Source organism: Macaca thibetana, chromosome 1 (assembly GCF_024542745.1).
Source record: "Macaca thibetana thibetana isolate TM-01 chromosome 1, ASM2454274v1, whole genome shotgun sequence".
In the NCBI taxonomy this organism is placed as follows: Eukaryota; Metazoa; Chordata; class Mammalia; order Primates; family Cercopithecidae; genus Macaca; species Macaca thibetana.
In genome coordinates this window covers 55,440,341-55,457,331 of record NC_065578.1, presented here as the reverse complement: position 1 = coordinate 55,457,331, position 16,991 = coordinate 55,440,341, and the positions used below count along the sequence as shown (strand labels likewise).

The window sequence follows — 16,991 nt, the reverse complement described above, 5'->3', positions numbered from 1 at the left end:
TTTTCTTTAAGAATGTTGAATATTGGCCCCCACTCTCTTCTGGCTTGTAGAGTTTCTGCTGAGAGATCTGCTGTTAGTCTGATGGGCTTCCCTTTGTGGGTAACCCGACCTTTCTCTCTGGCTGCCCTTAAGATTTTTTCCTTCATTTCAACTTTGGTGAATCTGGCAATTATGTGTCTTGGAGTTGCTCTTCTCGAGGAGTATCTTTGTGGCGTTCTCTGTATTTCCTGGATTTGAATGTTGGCCTGCCCTACTAGGTTGGGGAAGTTCTTCTGGATGATATCCTGAAGAGTGTTTTCCAACTTGGTTCCATTTTCCCCCTCACTTTCAGGCACCCCAATCAGACGTAGATTTGGTCTTTTTACATAATCCCATACTTCTTGCAGGCTTTGTTCATTTCTTTTTCTTCTTTTTTCTTTTGGTTTCTCTTCTCGCTTCATTTCATTCATTTGATCCTCAATCGCTGATACTCTTTCTTCCAGTTGATCGAGTCGGTTACTGAAGCTTGTGCATTTGTCACGTATTTCTCGTGTCATGGTTTTCATCTCTTTCATTTCGTTTAGGACCTTCTCTGCATTAATTACTCTAGCCATCAATTCTTCCACTTTTTTTTCAAGATTTTTAGTTTCTTTGCGCTGGGTACGTAATTCCTCCTTTAGCTCTGAGAAATTTGATGGACTGAAGCCTTCTTCTCTCATCTCGTCAAAGTCATTCTCCGTCCAGCTTTGATCCGTTGCTGGCGATGAGCTGCGCTCCTCAGTTGAAAATGCAGAAATCACCGGTCTTCTGTGTCGCTCGCGCTGGGAGTTGGAGACTGGAGCTGCTCCTATTCGGCCATCTTGCTCCGCTCCCCCCCATAGCAGCTATTCCTACTGAAGAGTGAGGATTTTCCTGAGGATAAAAGAGATCTAGGCAGAGGAAGAGGTATTTCAAAAGGACTGAATGTAACGGAGTAATTGGCATTCTCTAGGAAAGAAAGATATTTTTATTTCGAGCCTGTTCATGGGGAAATTGAGTAAGCCTAGAAAACTAGGCAAGTGAAGATTGTAAAGGTTTTGTGAGCCGTATCTGAGATTGGACAAATTTAAATATATTGAACTAATGCAAAAATATCCTTAAAACTGTGTGTAGAAAATAACAAAATTGAAGAGTAAAAAGAGTTAAATTCCAATGATAAAAGTGCCCATGAAGAGCAGAAACTCAGGCATGAATAATATTTAAGCATGACAGACTTTTTTTTCACAAAATGTGGAGAAAGCTAATCTAAAAAGAATTGTGCCTTTTCTTTCATTTTCTTCATCTTTTTTTTTTTTTTTTGAGACAGAGTTTGCTCTTGTTGCCCAGGCTGCAGTACAATGGTGTGATCTCTTGGCTCACCACAACCTCTGCCTCCCAGGTTCAAGCGATTCTCCTGCCTCAGCCTCCTGTGTAGCTGGAATTACAGGCATGCGCCACCTCGCCCAGCTAATTTTGTATTTTTAGTAGAGACAGGGTTTCTTCATGCTGGTTAGGCTGGTCTTGAACTCCCAACCTCAGGTGATACGCCCACCTCAACCTCCCAAAGTGCTGAGATTACAGGTGTGAGCCATCGCGTCAGGCCTCATTTTCTTCTTTTTTCTTTCCTTTTTTTCTTTTCTTTTGCTCTTTCTTCCCTCTCTTCCTCTCTCTCACTCTTTCAACAATATCAAACATGTTGGAAATAAGCCACAAATTATAAATTTTAATCTGACCTTCTACTGTTGGAGATTTCCTATCAGTAAATGCATTTGTAATTTATACAAAATAAATGTATGTAAATTTGAAGTTCAGATGCAGTTTTATATTTATGTAGTGCACACTAAAAGCATCTTAGAAGGAAATAAAAGGATCTTAGGTGATGTTTAGGAGTCATTATGTTTGAATATAAAGAACAGCTATCAATAGCACTTTACTGATTACAGAAATCCCAATCTGATGCTGAAATATTGAGTTCCTTAGAGTGTCTTGAAGGTGCCATGCTGCTTCATGCCTCTGTGCTTTTGCATATATTCCTTCCCCAGACTGAATACCCAACAGCCAGCCTTAGCTGAGCACCAGCTTCACCCATTCAGCTAATATGTGCATATTTTGTCTCTTTTATATCCCCACAGCACTCTGTACTTACCTTAGCATTGCCCTGAGCCCAGTGCTTCTCAATCTTTAATGTGTGCAGGAATACCCCAGGACCTTGTGAAAATGCAGATTATAATTCAGTAGGTCTGGGATAGGATCAATATTCTGTATTTTTAACATTCTTTTAGCAGACGATAATGATGTTGGTCCCTGAAACATACTTGGAGTGACAAGGTCAAGGCTCACACTGTAGAAATAATTAGATTACTTGTCTGTTTTGACTGTTAAGACAAAGAATTTTTTTTTATTCCTATTGCGTAATATAAGTCTGGCACAGAATAAGATACTCAGTAAACTTCTGGTGAATGAATACATAAGTATCACCTCAAAAGTTCACTATAATAACCTAAATTACTAGTATTACTATTAGCCTTTTTCTTTTTCTAAGGAGAAAAAATGACTCAGAGAAGTTAAATAACTAGTTAGAAAGTGATGGAATGAGAACTCTAATGCAGTTCTACTAACTCCAAGTCTTGTGTGCTATTCACTCCACTATTTGCCTTCCAAAATTCAAACACAATGCAGGTTAGATCTAAGGAGTGGAGAGGCTTACAAAACTAACGAAATACAACTATTCATAATGTCTTGTTTAAGAGATTGGAAGTTTAAAATTTTAGCCTCAGACAATATAGAGTTGCAGGAAATCCTTGGTCTTGAGAGATTTGGACCACACTTCCAACTCTGACGTTCTATACCATTCTCACAGCTGAACAAATACGACATATATAATTGTTGAGCCCACCACTGATTTTACGAATTAATTCTTGGGATTTATGGTGTTTTGTTCTCTCTTTTCAAAGCACCTTACAATCGTTAATTATTTAAGCCGCCTTACATCCCTCAGAGGAAGGACAAGGATATTATTCTGCCCTGATCCTGGCGGGAGGTGGAGGTCGAGAGAGGTGGAATACCAGTGGTCGCCAGAGTCAAGGGGAAGAGAGATCAGGTTGCACCTGAGTGAACTCAGAAAGTTTTATTATTGAGGAAATTCTGCAGGCGAGATGGGACAGGGCTTCTTTCATGGATGTTTGGGTTAGTAGATGACAGTGCAAAGGCCATTCTTGATACCTAACCATAAGAATGATAGCTATCATTTTTTGAATACTTACTATTAATATACGGCAGATGGTCTACCATGCCATTAAACATTTTTAGTTTAATTTCAAATGAGAAATGTGAGTTGGCCGATGATAAAAATAATAGCTGCCATTTATTGAGAAGTTTGTTTGAGACAGAATCTCACTTTGCTACTCAGGCTGGAGTGCAGAGGTGTGATGTGAACATAACTCACTGTAGCCTTGACTTTCCAGGCTCAAGCGATCCTCCCACCTCAGCTTCCCAAGGCTGAAGTCCCTCCTGGGACTACAGGCACATGCCACCATGCACAGCTAATTTTTTTTTGTATTTTTTAAGACAGGGTTTCACCATGTTTGCCAGGCTGGTCTTGAACTCTTGGGCTCAAATAATACACCCAGCTCAGCCTCCCAAAGTGCTGAAATTACAGGTGTGAGCTACCATGTTTAGCCCATTTATTGAGAACTTAACATGTCTTGCCTTTTAGGATCCTTGGAGCAACCTCATAAGGCTCCTACATTACAGTAGAGAACTGAATAACTCAAGTCACATACTTGATACATAATAAGACTGAGGTTTGAATCTTGGATTTATCTGCTTTCAAAGCCTGAGTTCTCTCCATTTAGTTTTACTGCAAATCATTGACTATTTCTGAACCTCAGTTTCTTCATTTGTAAAATGGGGATAATAATATCTAAATTATAGGACATAATGAGGATTCGCCTTGATAATATCCTTGGCACTCAATAAGGATGTGGTAGAAAGATCATGAGCTTTAACACAGTAAAGACTGGGGTTTGAGTTTAGTCTTAATACTTAATAACCATAGTATCTTATGCTTGTTACTTAGCTTTCTGAATTTCAATTTTCTTATCTGTAAAATAGTGATAATACTAACTACCTTACAGGGTTTGGTGAAGATTAAATAAAAGGATCCATACAAAGTGCCTACTTCAGTGTTTGGCATTTAGCAGTACTCAATGTAAGCTGTGATTTTTTGTTTTGTTTTTTCTCCTTCCTTCCCCTTCTGGGCCGTCTTCTCCGATATTCTTACTTTTGGATTCTCTGTCAATAAATAACACCACCATCTTCTCAAATGCTATGTAAAATCTTGAAATTCCTTTAAAACAATTTCCTATCCTTGTCATTCTCATTTAACCAACTGCCAGTCATATTTGGTGAACTATGTCAGACATAGAACTGTTTCGTCAGTATCTACCAGCATTCTGATTTTAAGGCCCTCCTACTTTATGAGGCACAATTATAGGAACCAACATTACTTATTTCCTTTGACTTGCCTGAAGCAGAAATGCTGGTAAATTCATATGCCAGTGTCTCAGTATTCTACTGAGGAGATGTCCTCACTACCTCTATGCCTATGCAAATAAAGGAGAAAGAGAAAGAAAAATCCACTTGAGATGTTGTATTCTAAGTGTGTGAGTATCTCTGATGTTTGGTGCCTGTGACTTTTCAGGAATTGGAGTTAACATCCCTGGAGACTATTTTTTTGCCATCAAACAAACATTTGGTAATAAATTGAATCAGATTTCTCTACCTCCACCCTCCCCACACTGCCTCACCTTGCCTCAATGTCTGGGTAAACTCTTAAGTTTCTCAGAAAAGCTCTGAAATCCAGGCGCAATGAATCACCCTCACATGATAGAAAACAGTAAATAATAACCACTATTAGAGTGAGCAATGGACTCTTCTTCTCATTCTCTTTTTCACTATTGACAACATGGCTTTGTGACCTTGAGGAGATTATAGAGGGGAAATTTTGCCCAACTGTTGCTATGACACATGCCCAGAAACTTCTAAAGCACGTTTGGTGCTTGCCCAGGGCCTATTGGCTCAATCACCAACCTTCAGATTCCATTCTCTGGGCTGTGAAAATCTAGGACCTCTTACACTACAAAGCCTCTTCACTGACTGAGCTGCACCAGGTGCTTCGTTGACTCATACATCTTATGGCTGCATTTGAGACTCTGGGCTGGGGACTGATTAGAGCTTTGTGTCCAAAATGCTGAAGGTTTCCAGATGAATTGGCTTCTCTAAGAGTTCTGATTAAATGGTATATAAAATAATGGAGAACTCGTTTGCTTATTTTAACTCTGGGAAAAAAAAGTTGGAGAAACTAGACTCTTCACTTCTATGCAAGATATTTTCCAGTTCTAAGATATTTCTATTCCTGCTTCTTTACCATGCAACAGCAATAGTAACACAGGGAGGGACATTAATGGGTAATACCTGTATGGAGATAAAGATGTGCCAGAAATTATTCTAAGCATTTTAAATGTATTAGTTCATATAATCCTCACAATAGTCGTATGGGACATGCATAATATTATTATTCCATCATTATTATTCTGATTTTGAGATTAGACATTGAGAGATTAAGCAATTTACCTGTGTTCTAATCCAGGTACTCTGGCTCCAGAGTTAGTGTGCTAAACAATAGTAAGTATGAAATAGTAAGGATTACCTTGCATAGATATTTAGAGTTTACAACAAGTGTTCACATATATTATCTCATTTTATTACCACAAGAATCTACTAAAGTAGACAAAGAATATCTATTACTCCTTCATCACTGGGAGGCTGTAATATTATAATAGCTAAGAACATGAACTTTGAATTTAGAAAAATATAGGCTTGAATTTTTGCTCTGAATTTCTGAGTCTCTATTTCTTCACCAGTAAAATGGGGTTACAATGCCATTTTATAAAATTTTTGTGAGGAGTAAATGAAATAATGTAAACAAAGCACTTCATGCTACACAGAATAAATGTTAACAGCTAGCCTTTCTCCCTTCTTTCCTTCTTTCTTTCTTTTCTTTCTTTCATACTTCCTTACCTCTCTGAGTAAATACTGGGCTTTGTATCTGTACTAAATTATATATACACAAAATTATACATATATTTTTATATATGATATATGGATACTCATATATTAAACCTATTTTATATAAAATATAAAACATAATATAATTTACTCTCTTAACCCTCTTTCAGGCATTGGTGAGAATAAAGTTAGAGATTGATTTGAAAGAATAAGTAGTATAGTTCAAAGTACATTTATTGTGTACCTCTTATGAGCAGTTGTTGTACTAGGAAGGGAATGTGGGTATAAAAATAATTAGATGTGATTCCTACCCTCAAGTAGCACATACTCCTTGATGAATGGAAGCAAGAAAACTTATTGAGGGCTCACTCTCTGTCAAGTACTGTATATTACATGTAAAATCTCATTATGATCTCATTTGGCTGCTGAGGAAACTGAGGCTTGGAGAAAGAGGTAGAGTGATTTTTTCTAGATCATCATTATCTGATAATATTTTCTGGATAATGTAAATATTCCATTTGTGCTGTCCAATACGGACACTACACTGTTTATTACTTGAAATGTGGCCAGTGCAAGTCAGAAACTGAATATTTAATTTTATGTAATCTTAATTCATTTACATATAAATAGCCGCCTGTAGCTGGTTGTTGCCATATTGGAGAGTGCAGCTGTAGAAGATGAAATAGCTGGAAGTAGTAGACTCTGTGGCATCTGAGCCCTGCTCTTCTTGACTGCAAAGCTAGGATTTTTTTTCCATTATGTGAGTAAGCATGGCTCAAGGCTTCCAAATTTTTTCATAGAGTGTTAGCAGAAAGCCCTTTGCCAGCAAAAGACAGGCAGTCCTGATGGCAGGGTAGTGTGGAGAACATCCACCCACACATGGCACACACATTTCCTCCTTGCTCAGAACGAGGACTGGGACTACGAGCACTCATCCTTTTATACTACAGCCCTAAAAACTAGGAAGCTTTTGCATGCATGGATTTCCCTTTGTTGCAAGAGCAATCTTTGAAAATTTTCTAGTGTTACTGACACAATAAGAAGACCAACTAAGGTCCTAAGTAGGGAGGACTTCTGAAATCCCTTAGTGGGAAAATAGGAAAAAGGCTGCTTGTTGTTAGGGTGAGGCATTTTAATACTATAGACCAAAGGCTTTTAGATTTTCTTGTTGCCATCTTCAGGATTTCATAAGCCATATCATCAACAACACGTTTGCTGCCAACCTGAATATAAAGATGTGATGACTCAATTCTTCCTGTGACCTAGGCTGACAAAAAAACTTCAGAATTCTAAATAAATACAGTTGGCCCTTGAACAACATGGGTTTGAACTGCACGGGGCCACTTATACAAGACTTTTTTTCAACCAAACATGGGTGGAAAGTATTCATGGCATGTATACATGGGTGCCACAGGGCCACCTACTGGACTTGAGTATGTGCAGATTTGGGTATATGTGGGAAGTTCTACTACCACAGGTCCTTGTTACAACAGGGATGACTCTAGTAGCATTTGTTTTTTTGGTCTTTACTATTGCTGTCATTATTATTATTAATAAGGCATTTAGTTTGTATAGGAAACACCGGGCAGGGCAGGTGTTAGATACATTACCATACATGCAGAGAATTTGTGTGTGTAAGGCAGTAAATAGTCTTATAATTTCTGGAAAAATGATTTATTCACTAATGTATTCATTCAGCCAATACTAGTAATTAACAACATTCAGAAACAATCAAATAAAATACCGACAGATAGGTGCCAGAAAGAAAATGCTCAGGAAGCTACAGTAGTAGAGAAAGAACTACTTTGAACAAGATAGTTAGGAACTTTCTGAAGAGGTGACCTAAAACTCACACATGAATGTTGAAGGGCAAGCCGTGAAAGTGACTGGGAAGAGCATTCTGAGTAGAGGAAGTTTATAAAAGGTTCTGACGCACACTAGATCTTGAAACATTCAAGGGTAATTATCAAATTTCTGATGCTTATCAGATGTTTAAGAGAGGATGTCAAGTAGGCAATTGGATATGCAGATACAGAGCTCAGGGGAGAGGACTTGTTGGATAAATAAATTTGGGAGTCATCAATCATAGATGGTATTAAAATAATGGGGCTGGATGAGATCACTATGTATTATAAGCTATGTAGGTAGAAAAGAAACAAAGGACTAAGACTGAACCTGAGGAACTACAACGTTTAGAGATTAAGCAAAAAAGTAAGGCAATACACAGAAAAATTAAAAGCAGAAGCTCAGAAAATAAGAGGAAAATCAGGATTGGTGTTATGGAAGCCCTACAGAAAATAGTCTTTTGAGGAAGAGGTGGCCAAAGAGGTCAAACCCTACTGGGCGTAACATGCAGCAGAGGGCCCACTGGATTTGGCAGGAGAGAAGACCACTGACAAACTTGTTAAGGGAAGTTCCATCAAGGTAGTAGAGATGGAGGCCGATTAGAGTGTATTGAAGAGTGAAAAGGGAAATATCCTCTTGTATATTTCACTTTTTTCTTTGTGAACTTTTGCTGTAAAGAAAATAGAACATGACAGTAGCTGGAAGGGGATGTGGAATCAAAAGTTTTTAAGGTGAACAATATTTGAGAAGATATTGATGGAAAGGGTTCAACAGAGTGGAAGAGATGAGCAATGCAGAATAGAAAGAGGGTAATCAAAGAACTAGCATAATGAGAAATGAGAATGAAACTGAGTATAGCTGAGCAGCTGGTCCTTGGAAGGAAGAGAGATTGTAACTGTAGGGAGGGAGGAGAAGAAACATCCAGAGGTAGAAATTGTTATAGATTAACAGTGGGGAAATGAGGAGCTATCCTTAGGTGGCTTCATTTTCTCACTGAAGTCAGGCATGGCATCAGATGAATGTTAGGACTGTGGAAGGAGGCAGAGTGCTTGAGAAGAGCAAAAATATAAAATGGGTGTCTTGAAAATGTAGAAAGTAAACCACCTAAGTAATTGGTCGTAATGTTCATCAGTGTTGAGTACCCAATTGGGACTCAAGATTTGTGATTACAGTGTTAAAGTGAAGTAGATTCTTAACTGTGTAATTTTCCTCCAGGAGTGGGCACAGAGGAGACAGTTAGATTCAACCAGAGTTGGAACTTTGTCATGTGAAAGAGGGGCAAAAGGGTTGAGACTTTTGTAAAGGAATTCTTAAAATGATAGGCCCAGGAAAACTTGATGAGGTAGGTCAATGGCTTAGAAATCAAGAATTATTGCGTGAAGTTGCTAGAGAAAGTAAGCAGGAAGGGCTGGAGGTGAGGAACACAAAGCGAGATGCTTGAGAATGAAATTTAGGAGGTGGTGCATTTACTGGGGATGCCAAGGCTCAGACTGTGACCACGGGAATGAGAAAGAAGGTTATTGGAGGAGAAGTGGTCAAGCAACTAACAAACTGAGGTGTTCACTGGGCCAGCAAGATGACTGATGCAGAAATAATAATGCCAGATTTTAGAGTAGAAAGTTTGAATTATTTAGGATTTGGTAGGAAATTCATGCTTTTTCTTTGCTCTATAAGATGCAGCAGTGTGGTAGAGTCAGGGCTCCAAGTTTTGAATTCTATCTATCACTTAAAGTGTGGAACTCTGGGCAATTTTCTCCTTTCTTTTATCCTCAACTCTCTCTCTTTCTTCCTTCCCTTACTGTCTTTCTTTTTGAGACTCTCCTAGATTTCAAGCATCATGCAAGGTGATAGGGATATAATAGTGAGAAAGGAGACATAGCATCTGCTTCATAAGGCTTATACTGGAGATAGAGGCAATCCAATAATTAGACAAATGTATACTTATGAAATGTGACAAGTGCTGTAAAATAAAGTATTAGTGGCTATTAGATTTTGTAACAAATAATCTGCCTTCATTAAGGGGCAGAGAGTCAGGGAAGCTTTCCCTGAGGAAAGGATGAGATGAGATCTTGAAGGATGAATAGGAGTTAACTTGGACTGTGGTGTAGGGGCTAGGAGAGATGGGGATTAGGTTACAGGCAGAAGGACCTGCATATGCAAAATTGCTGGGGTTAGAGGGATCTGGTCCTTTGGAAAAACTGACAGATAAGATTAGTGTGTCCGGAACTTAGAGAGCAAAGGCATGAGATGGGGTTGAAAAGCTGGGCGGAGGCCAGGTTTTGCAACATGATTTAGGTTACATAAGGATTTTTGGTGTTTAACTCAAAAGTGACGTGAAGAATTTGAAAAGGTTTGTGTAAAGAGGTTGCAGAGTGCTAGTTGTATTTTTTAAGAGATCATTTGCTACTGTGTAAAGAAAATTGAAGGATGATAGAGGTGAACTTGGAAATTATCTGTAGTCAATGGTAGTAAGTCCGGGTGAGAGACTAATTAGCCTCAGGGTAAAAAATGCTGGATGGAAAGAAGTGAATGGACTTGAGGAATCATTAGAAAAATAGGACTACAAGATGGTACGAATGAGCAGATTGCATGGAAAGGAAGGAATCAAGAATTATGTTAATTTTAGGTTTATAGCATCTCACCAAGCTTTGTCTTCAACTCTATAATAGAAATTATGTAGGTGAAAAGTGCATTATAGCATGCTATATTTATGATCTGTGAGAATATTTAGGAGTGAACGATATACTAATAAGCTAATCATCAGATGGCCTATTTCTCAAAGTAGATGGTAAGATCCTTGAGGACAGAGACTAACTATACATTATTTTATGTCTCTAGTTCATATAATATTGTATCCATCACAGGGTAATTAGTTTTGCCCTCTGTGTTGGTCCTTGATATTTTTGCCCTGAGATTCAGCCTTATACTTCCCTACTTGCTTTTATATTGTAGTGGGCTGGTTCCTGAAGTCCCTTACCTTAGGCTCCTACATCAGCCAGCTAGCTTCTGTCTGGATTTGCCTATTGCAATGTACTGGTGAGAGATTGCAATAGGAAGAAGGGAGAAGCCACGGTTCCTTCTTCTCTCTGTGTCTCGCGTAGTATCTGAGGCCTTTGACTCATGGTGATTCTAGGTTCAGCCAGGTGACCTGGATGCTTAGGTACTTGTCTTTGTTTTTAAGCCTAGGGGTGGTAGTAACTCCCTGCTGTAGCTAATCTCTGGGGTGCCTCATGGTCTCTTGTGCAGCCTCTCACTCTTTCATCACCTGCGTAACCAATTTCTCATGTGAAAATTTTCTATTTTAGACATTTGGAATAGTTTTTGTTACATCCTGTGAGTAGATCTTGACTTATACACACGTAGGCCAACTTTGATTAATTGTCAAATAGTATTCTTTTCCACAATGCAGTATTTATGTACAAATAACCTTTGGAACTTTAAAACAATAAAAAACAAGATACTGTCAACATAAACAAATATCTAAATTATAAACAAACTTAGAAGGGTATTCCTTGTAATTTAGCAATAACAACATTAACTATAAGTTTTTTCAACTTATTTTTTCAGCTGACTGAGCTTCAGAGCTGGGACAAATGTTTCACTTAGTGTTCTTTAAATAGTATTTAGCTAGTTCTAATTTGAAGAAAAAACATTCATCAGTAGAGACAGAGAGAGAAATAAAAAAATAAAATAAACAAGTCACATACTCTGGAAAAACTTGTCATTATGTCATAGTACTACATGCTATCTTGGCAAATTTATGGATAGTTTTAATTTTTTGTTTCACTTGGTAATGGTTTTATAGAAAACAGTGATATCATGGGCAAGGATTCTCTTATGTTGCTTGAAAATTTACTTGGAGTCTTCTCTGTGTTCCTTACAATAGAATGTTTTTTCAAGATAGCATTATTAACTGATTTACTGATACACTTACTGGCTTATTAAAAATTTTGGAATGACTACTGCATTTTCTTTAAAAAACGAAGTATTTCCATACAGAAAAATTCTTTGATGGACCTTCCTTGAACGTTATTGAGGTTATCAATCTATTTTTGAAATAATTTATTCAGGTAAAATTCACATAACAAAATTACCCATTTTGCAGTGAACAACTCAGGGCAGTTAGTACGTCCATAATATTGTGTAATTATCACCTCTGTATGGTTTCAAAACATTTCCATCATTACCAAGTAGAACTCTTTAGCTGTTAGTTTCTTCCCATTCTCTCTCCCTCCAGGCCCTGACAACCACCAATCTTTATTCTTTATGGATTTACCTATTCTGGATATCTCATAAAAATAAAATCACATGAGATGAGACCTTCTGTATCTGGTTTATTTCATGGCTGAATAATAATCCACTTGCATGTACAGTAGTCCTTTGGTATCCATGGGAGATTGGTTCCAGGATTGGTTCCAGGTGGTATTCGCATGTAACTTATGCACATCCTCTCGTATACTTTAAATTATCTGTAGATTACTTATAATATTTACTGCAATGAAAATACTGTATAAATAATTGTTACACTATATCTTTTAGGAAATAATGACAAGAAAAAAGTATGTACATGTTCAGTACAGGCACAATGTTTTTGAATATTTTTGATTCATAGTTGCTTGAATCCATGGATGCAAAACCCAGGATATGGAGGGCTAACTGAATATAATACAAATCTGTTTATCCTTTCACCTGTTGATGGACATTTGAAACGTTTCTATCTCTTGGCTATTGTGAATAGTGCTGCTATGAACAATTATGTGCACATGTACTTGTTTGTATACCTGTTTTATTTCTTGTGAGTATAGCCCTAAGAGTGGAATTGTGAGGTCATATGACAATTTTGTGTTTAACTTCTTGAAGAATTGCCAATTTATTTTCCACGGTGGCTGAACTTTTTTACATTCCTAACAGCAATGTACAAGGGTTCCAATTTATCTGTGTCCTGGCCAACATTTGTTCTTTTCTGCTTTAAATATTATTATAGTCGTCCTAGTGGGTGTGAGGTACTACTTCATTGTAGTTTTGATTAGCTTTTCCCAAATGACTAACAATGTTGAGCATTTTTTCATGTACTTGTTGGCCATTTGTATATCTTCACTGTTAAGATGTCTGTTTAAGTCCTTTGCCCCACTTTTAAATTGGGTTGCTTGTCTTTTTGTCGTAGAGATGTGGGAGTTTGTTAGGTATTCTGATATCATTTGCAAATATTTTCTCTTATTCTGTAGGTTTTCTTTTCACTTTCTTTTTAATGTCCCTTGAAACACAAAAGTTTAAAAATTCTTTTTCTTTTTTCTTTTTTTTTTTTTAAATTTATTTATTATTATTATACTTTAAGTTGTAGGGTACATGTGCATAACGTGCAGGTTTGTTACATATGTATACTTGTGCCTTGTTGGTGTGCTGCATCCATCAACTCGTCATTTACATCAGGTATAACTCCCAATGCAATCCCTCCCCCCTCCCCCCTCCCCCCCTCCCCATGATAGGCCCCGGTGTGTGATGTTCCCCTTCCTGAGTCCAAGTGATCTCATTGTTCAGTTCCCACCTATGAGTGAGAACATGCGGTGTTTGGTTTTCTGTTCTTGTGATAGTTTGCTAAGAATGATGGTTTCCAGCTGCATCCATGTCCCTACAAAGGACACAAACTCATCCTTTTTTATGGCTGCATAGTATTCCATGGTGTATATGTGCCACATTTTCTTAATCCAATCTGTCACTGATGGACATTTGGGTTGATTCCAAGTCTTTGCTATTGTGAATAGTGCCGCAATAAACATATGTGTGCATGTGTCTTTATAGCAGCATAATTTATAATCCTTTGGGTATATACCCAGTAATGGGATGGCTGGGTCATATGGTACATCTAGTTCTAGATCCTTGAGGAATCGCCATACTGTTTTCCATAATGGTTGAACTAGTTTACAATCCCACCAACAGTGTAAAAGTGTTCCTATTTCTCCACATCCTCTCCAGCACCTGTTGTTTCCTGACTTTTTAATGATCGCCATTCTAACTGGTGTGAGATGGTATCTCATTGTGGTTTTGATTTGCATTTCTCTGATGGCCAGTGATGATGAGCATTTTTTCATGTGTCTGTTGGCTGTATGAATGTCTTCTTTTGAGAAATGTCTGTTCATATCCTTTGCCCACTTTTTGATGGGGTTGTTTGTTTTTTTAAAAGTTTTAAATTTTGATGAAGTCTAATCTATTGGCCTTTTCTTTTGCTGCTAATGCTTTTGATGTCACATCCAAGAATCCACTGTCAAATTCCCTTGGCAATGATGAAGATTGGTCTGTTTTTATTTCATTAATTTTTTAAAAAATAAATTTTGTTATATACATTTAAGGCATATAACATGATTGTGTTATGGAATACATAGAGATAGTAATAAGGTTACTATACAGAAGGATATTGACATATCCATCATCTCACAGTTACTCGCTTTTTTTGAATGTGGCAGGAGCAGTTAAAATTTACTCATTTGGCATGAATTGCAAATACAGTACAAGTTTATTATTTATAGTCCTCATGTTATACATGATGTTTCTAGACCTGCTTATTCTACATATCTGCTACTTTGTATCCTCTGACCTACATCTCCACATTTCCTTCCCATTTCTCCTCTCCCCTGCTGTTGGTAACCAGTATTTTGATCTCTGTATCTGGATATTTAATTTTTTTTTTTTAGATTCCATATATAAGTGAAATCATGCAATATTTTTCTCTTTGTGTCTAGTTTATTTTACTAGTATAATGTCCTCCAAGCTCATCCATGTTGTAGAACATGGCAAGAGCTTATTATTTTTTAGGGCTTAATAATATTCATATATGCATATACGTGCCACTATTTCTTTACCATTCATTCATCAATAGAAACTTAGGTTGTTTACATGTCTTGGCTATTGTGCATAATGCTGCAATGAACACAGAAGGGAGATATCTTTATAAGATAGTGATTTTATTTTCTTTGGGTATTTGCCCAGAAAAAGGTTTGCTGGGCCATATGGTAGTTCTATTTTTAATTTATTTAGAAATCACCATACTGTTTTTCATAATAATCGTACCAGTCTTCATTTTTGCCGACAGTGCACAAGAGCCCCCCTTTTCCACACCTTCACCAACATTTATCTTTTGACTTTTTAGTAGCCATGCAAACAAATATGAGGTAGTATCTCATGATGGTTTTGATTTGCGTTTCCCTGATTAATGATGTTGAGCACCTATTCGTATCCCTTTTAGCAATTTTTTTTAATCTTCTTTTGAGAAATGTCTATTCAAGTCTTCTGCCCATTTTAAAATCAGCTTATTTGTTTTACTGCTATTGGGTTGCATGAACTCTTTATAAATTTTGGACATTAACCCTTTATTACATATACAGTTTGCATATATTTTTCCCTATCTGTAGGCTGCTGTTTCCTTTTGTTGATTGTTTCCTTTGCTGTGCAGAAGGTTTTTGGAATAATGTAGTGCCATTTATTTATTTTTGAATTTGTTACCTGAGCTTTTAATGTAACATCTAAGAAATTATTGCCAAGACTTATATCCAGGAGCTTTTCCCCCATATTCTCTTCTAGGAGTTTCTATAATTTCTAACCTTACATTTAGGCTTTTTATCCATTTTGAGTTGTTTTTTTGTGCATGGTATAAAATAAGCACCCAATTTCATTCTTTTGCATTTGGAAATAGTTTTCTCAGAACCATTATTTGAAGAGACCACTATTTCCCCATTGTGTAGTCTTGGTGTCTTTGTCAGAAATTAGTTGATTGTAGCCATGTTACCTACAGAGGGCTTCAAATGGGTGCTGTTGTGGATTTCTGTCATAACTTAAAGGGAAACTTTCGAAATGTCCAAAGCCCTTGATGTCCTGCAAATGAAAGAGGAGGATGTTCTCGAGTTTTTTGCTGCAGGAGCCCATTTAGGTGGCAACAACGTTGACTTCAAAGTGTAACAGTACATCTATGAGAGGAAAAGTGATGGCATCTACATCATAAATATGAGGAGGACCTGGGAGAAGCTTCTGCTGGCAGCTTCTGTCTTTGTTGCCACTGAAAACTCTGCTGATGTTAGTGTCATATCCTCCAAGAATACTAGCCAATGGGCCTTGCTACAGTTTGCTATTGTCATTGAAGTTACTCCTACAACTTGCTGCTTCACTCCTGAAAACATCACTAACCAGATCCAGATGGTCTTTTTGAAGCCATGGGTTCTGATGGTTACTGAGCCCAGGGTTGACCAACACCCTCTCATAGAGGCATCTTATGATAACCTGCCTACCATTGCTTTGTGTAACACAGATTCTCCTCTGTATTATGTGGACATTGCCATCCCATGCAACAACAAAGGAACTCACTTAATGGGTTTGATGTGATGGATGCTGGCCTAGGAAATGGTTTGCATGTGTGGCACCATTTCCTGTGAACACCTATGAGGAGTTATGGCTGATCTCTACTTCTACAGAGATCCTGAAGACCTTAAAAAGTAAGAGCAGGATGCTGCTAAAAAAGCTGTAACTAAGTAGAAATTTCAGATTGAATAGACTGCTTCAGCTCCTGAGTTTACTGCTACTCAGCCTGAGGTTGCAGACAGGTCTGAAGGCGTGCAGTGCAGGTGCCCTCTGTGCCTATTTCGTAGTTCCCTACTGAAGACTGGAGTGCTCAGCCTGCCATGGAAGACTGGCCTGCAGCTCCCACTTCTCAGGCCACTGAATGGGTAGGCGTGACCACTGAGTGGTTTTAAGATGTTTTTCCAGACTGCTAAGCAACACAAAAATAAGGTTGATGGAAAATAATCATCAGTTTCTTATAAAAATTTAGTTGACTGTATACGTTTGGATTTATTTCTGGGTTCTCTATTTTGTTCAACTGGTTTATGTGTCTGTTTTTATGCTAGCACCATACTGTTTTGATTATTATACCTTTGTGATTTAATTTAAAATCAGGAAATATGATGCTCCCAGTTTTGTTTTTCTTACTTAGAATTATTTTGACTATTTGGAGTTTTTTATGTTTCTCTACAAATTTTGGAATTGTTTTTCGCTACTACTGTAAAGAATACCATTGGGATTTTTCCAATTTCATT

General features: G+C 37.5%; 1 pseudogene; it reads left to right on the top strand.

Annotated features, from left to right (window-relative positions):
- The first annotated feature begins 15,906 nt into the window (after window positions 1-15,906).
- Window positions 15,907-16,649, top strand: LOC126948156 (40S ribosomal protein SA-like; annotated as a pseudogene).
- The last annotated feature ends 342 nt before the right edge of the window (window positions 16,650-16,991 follow it).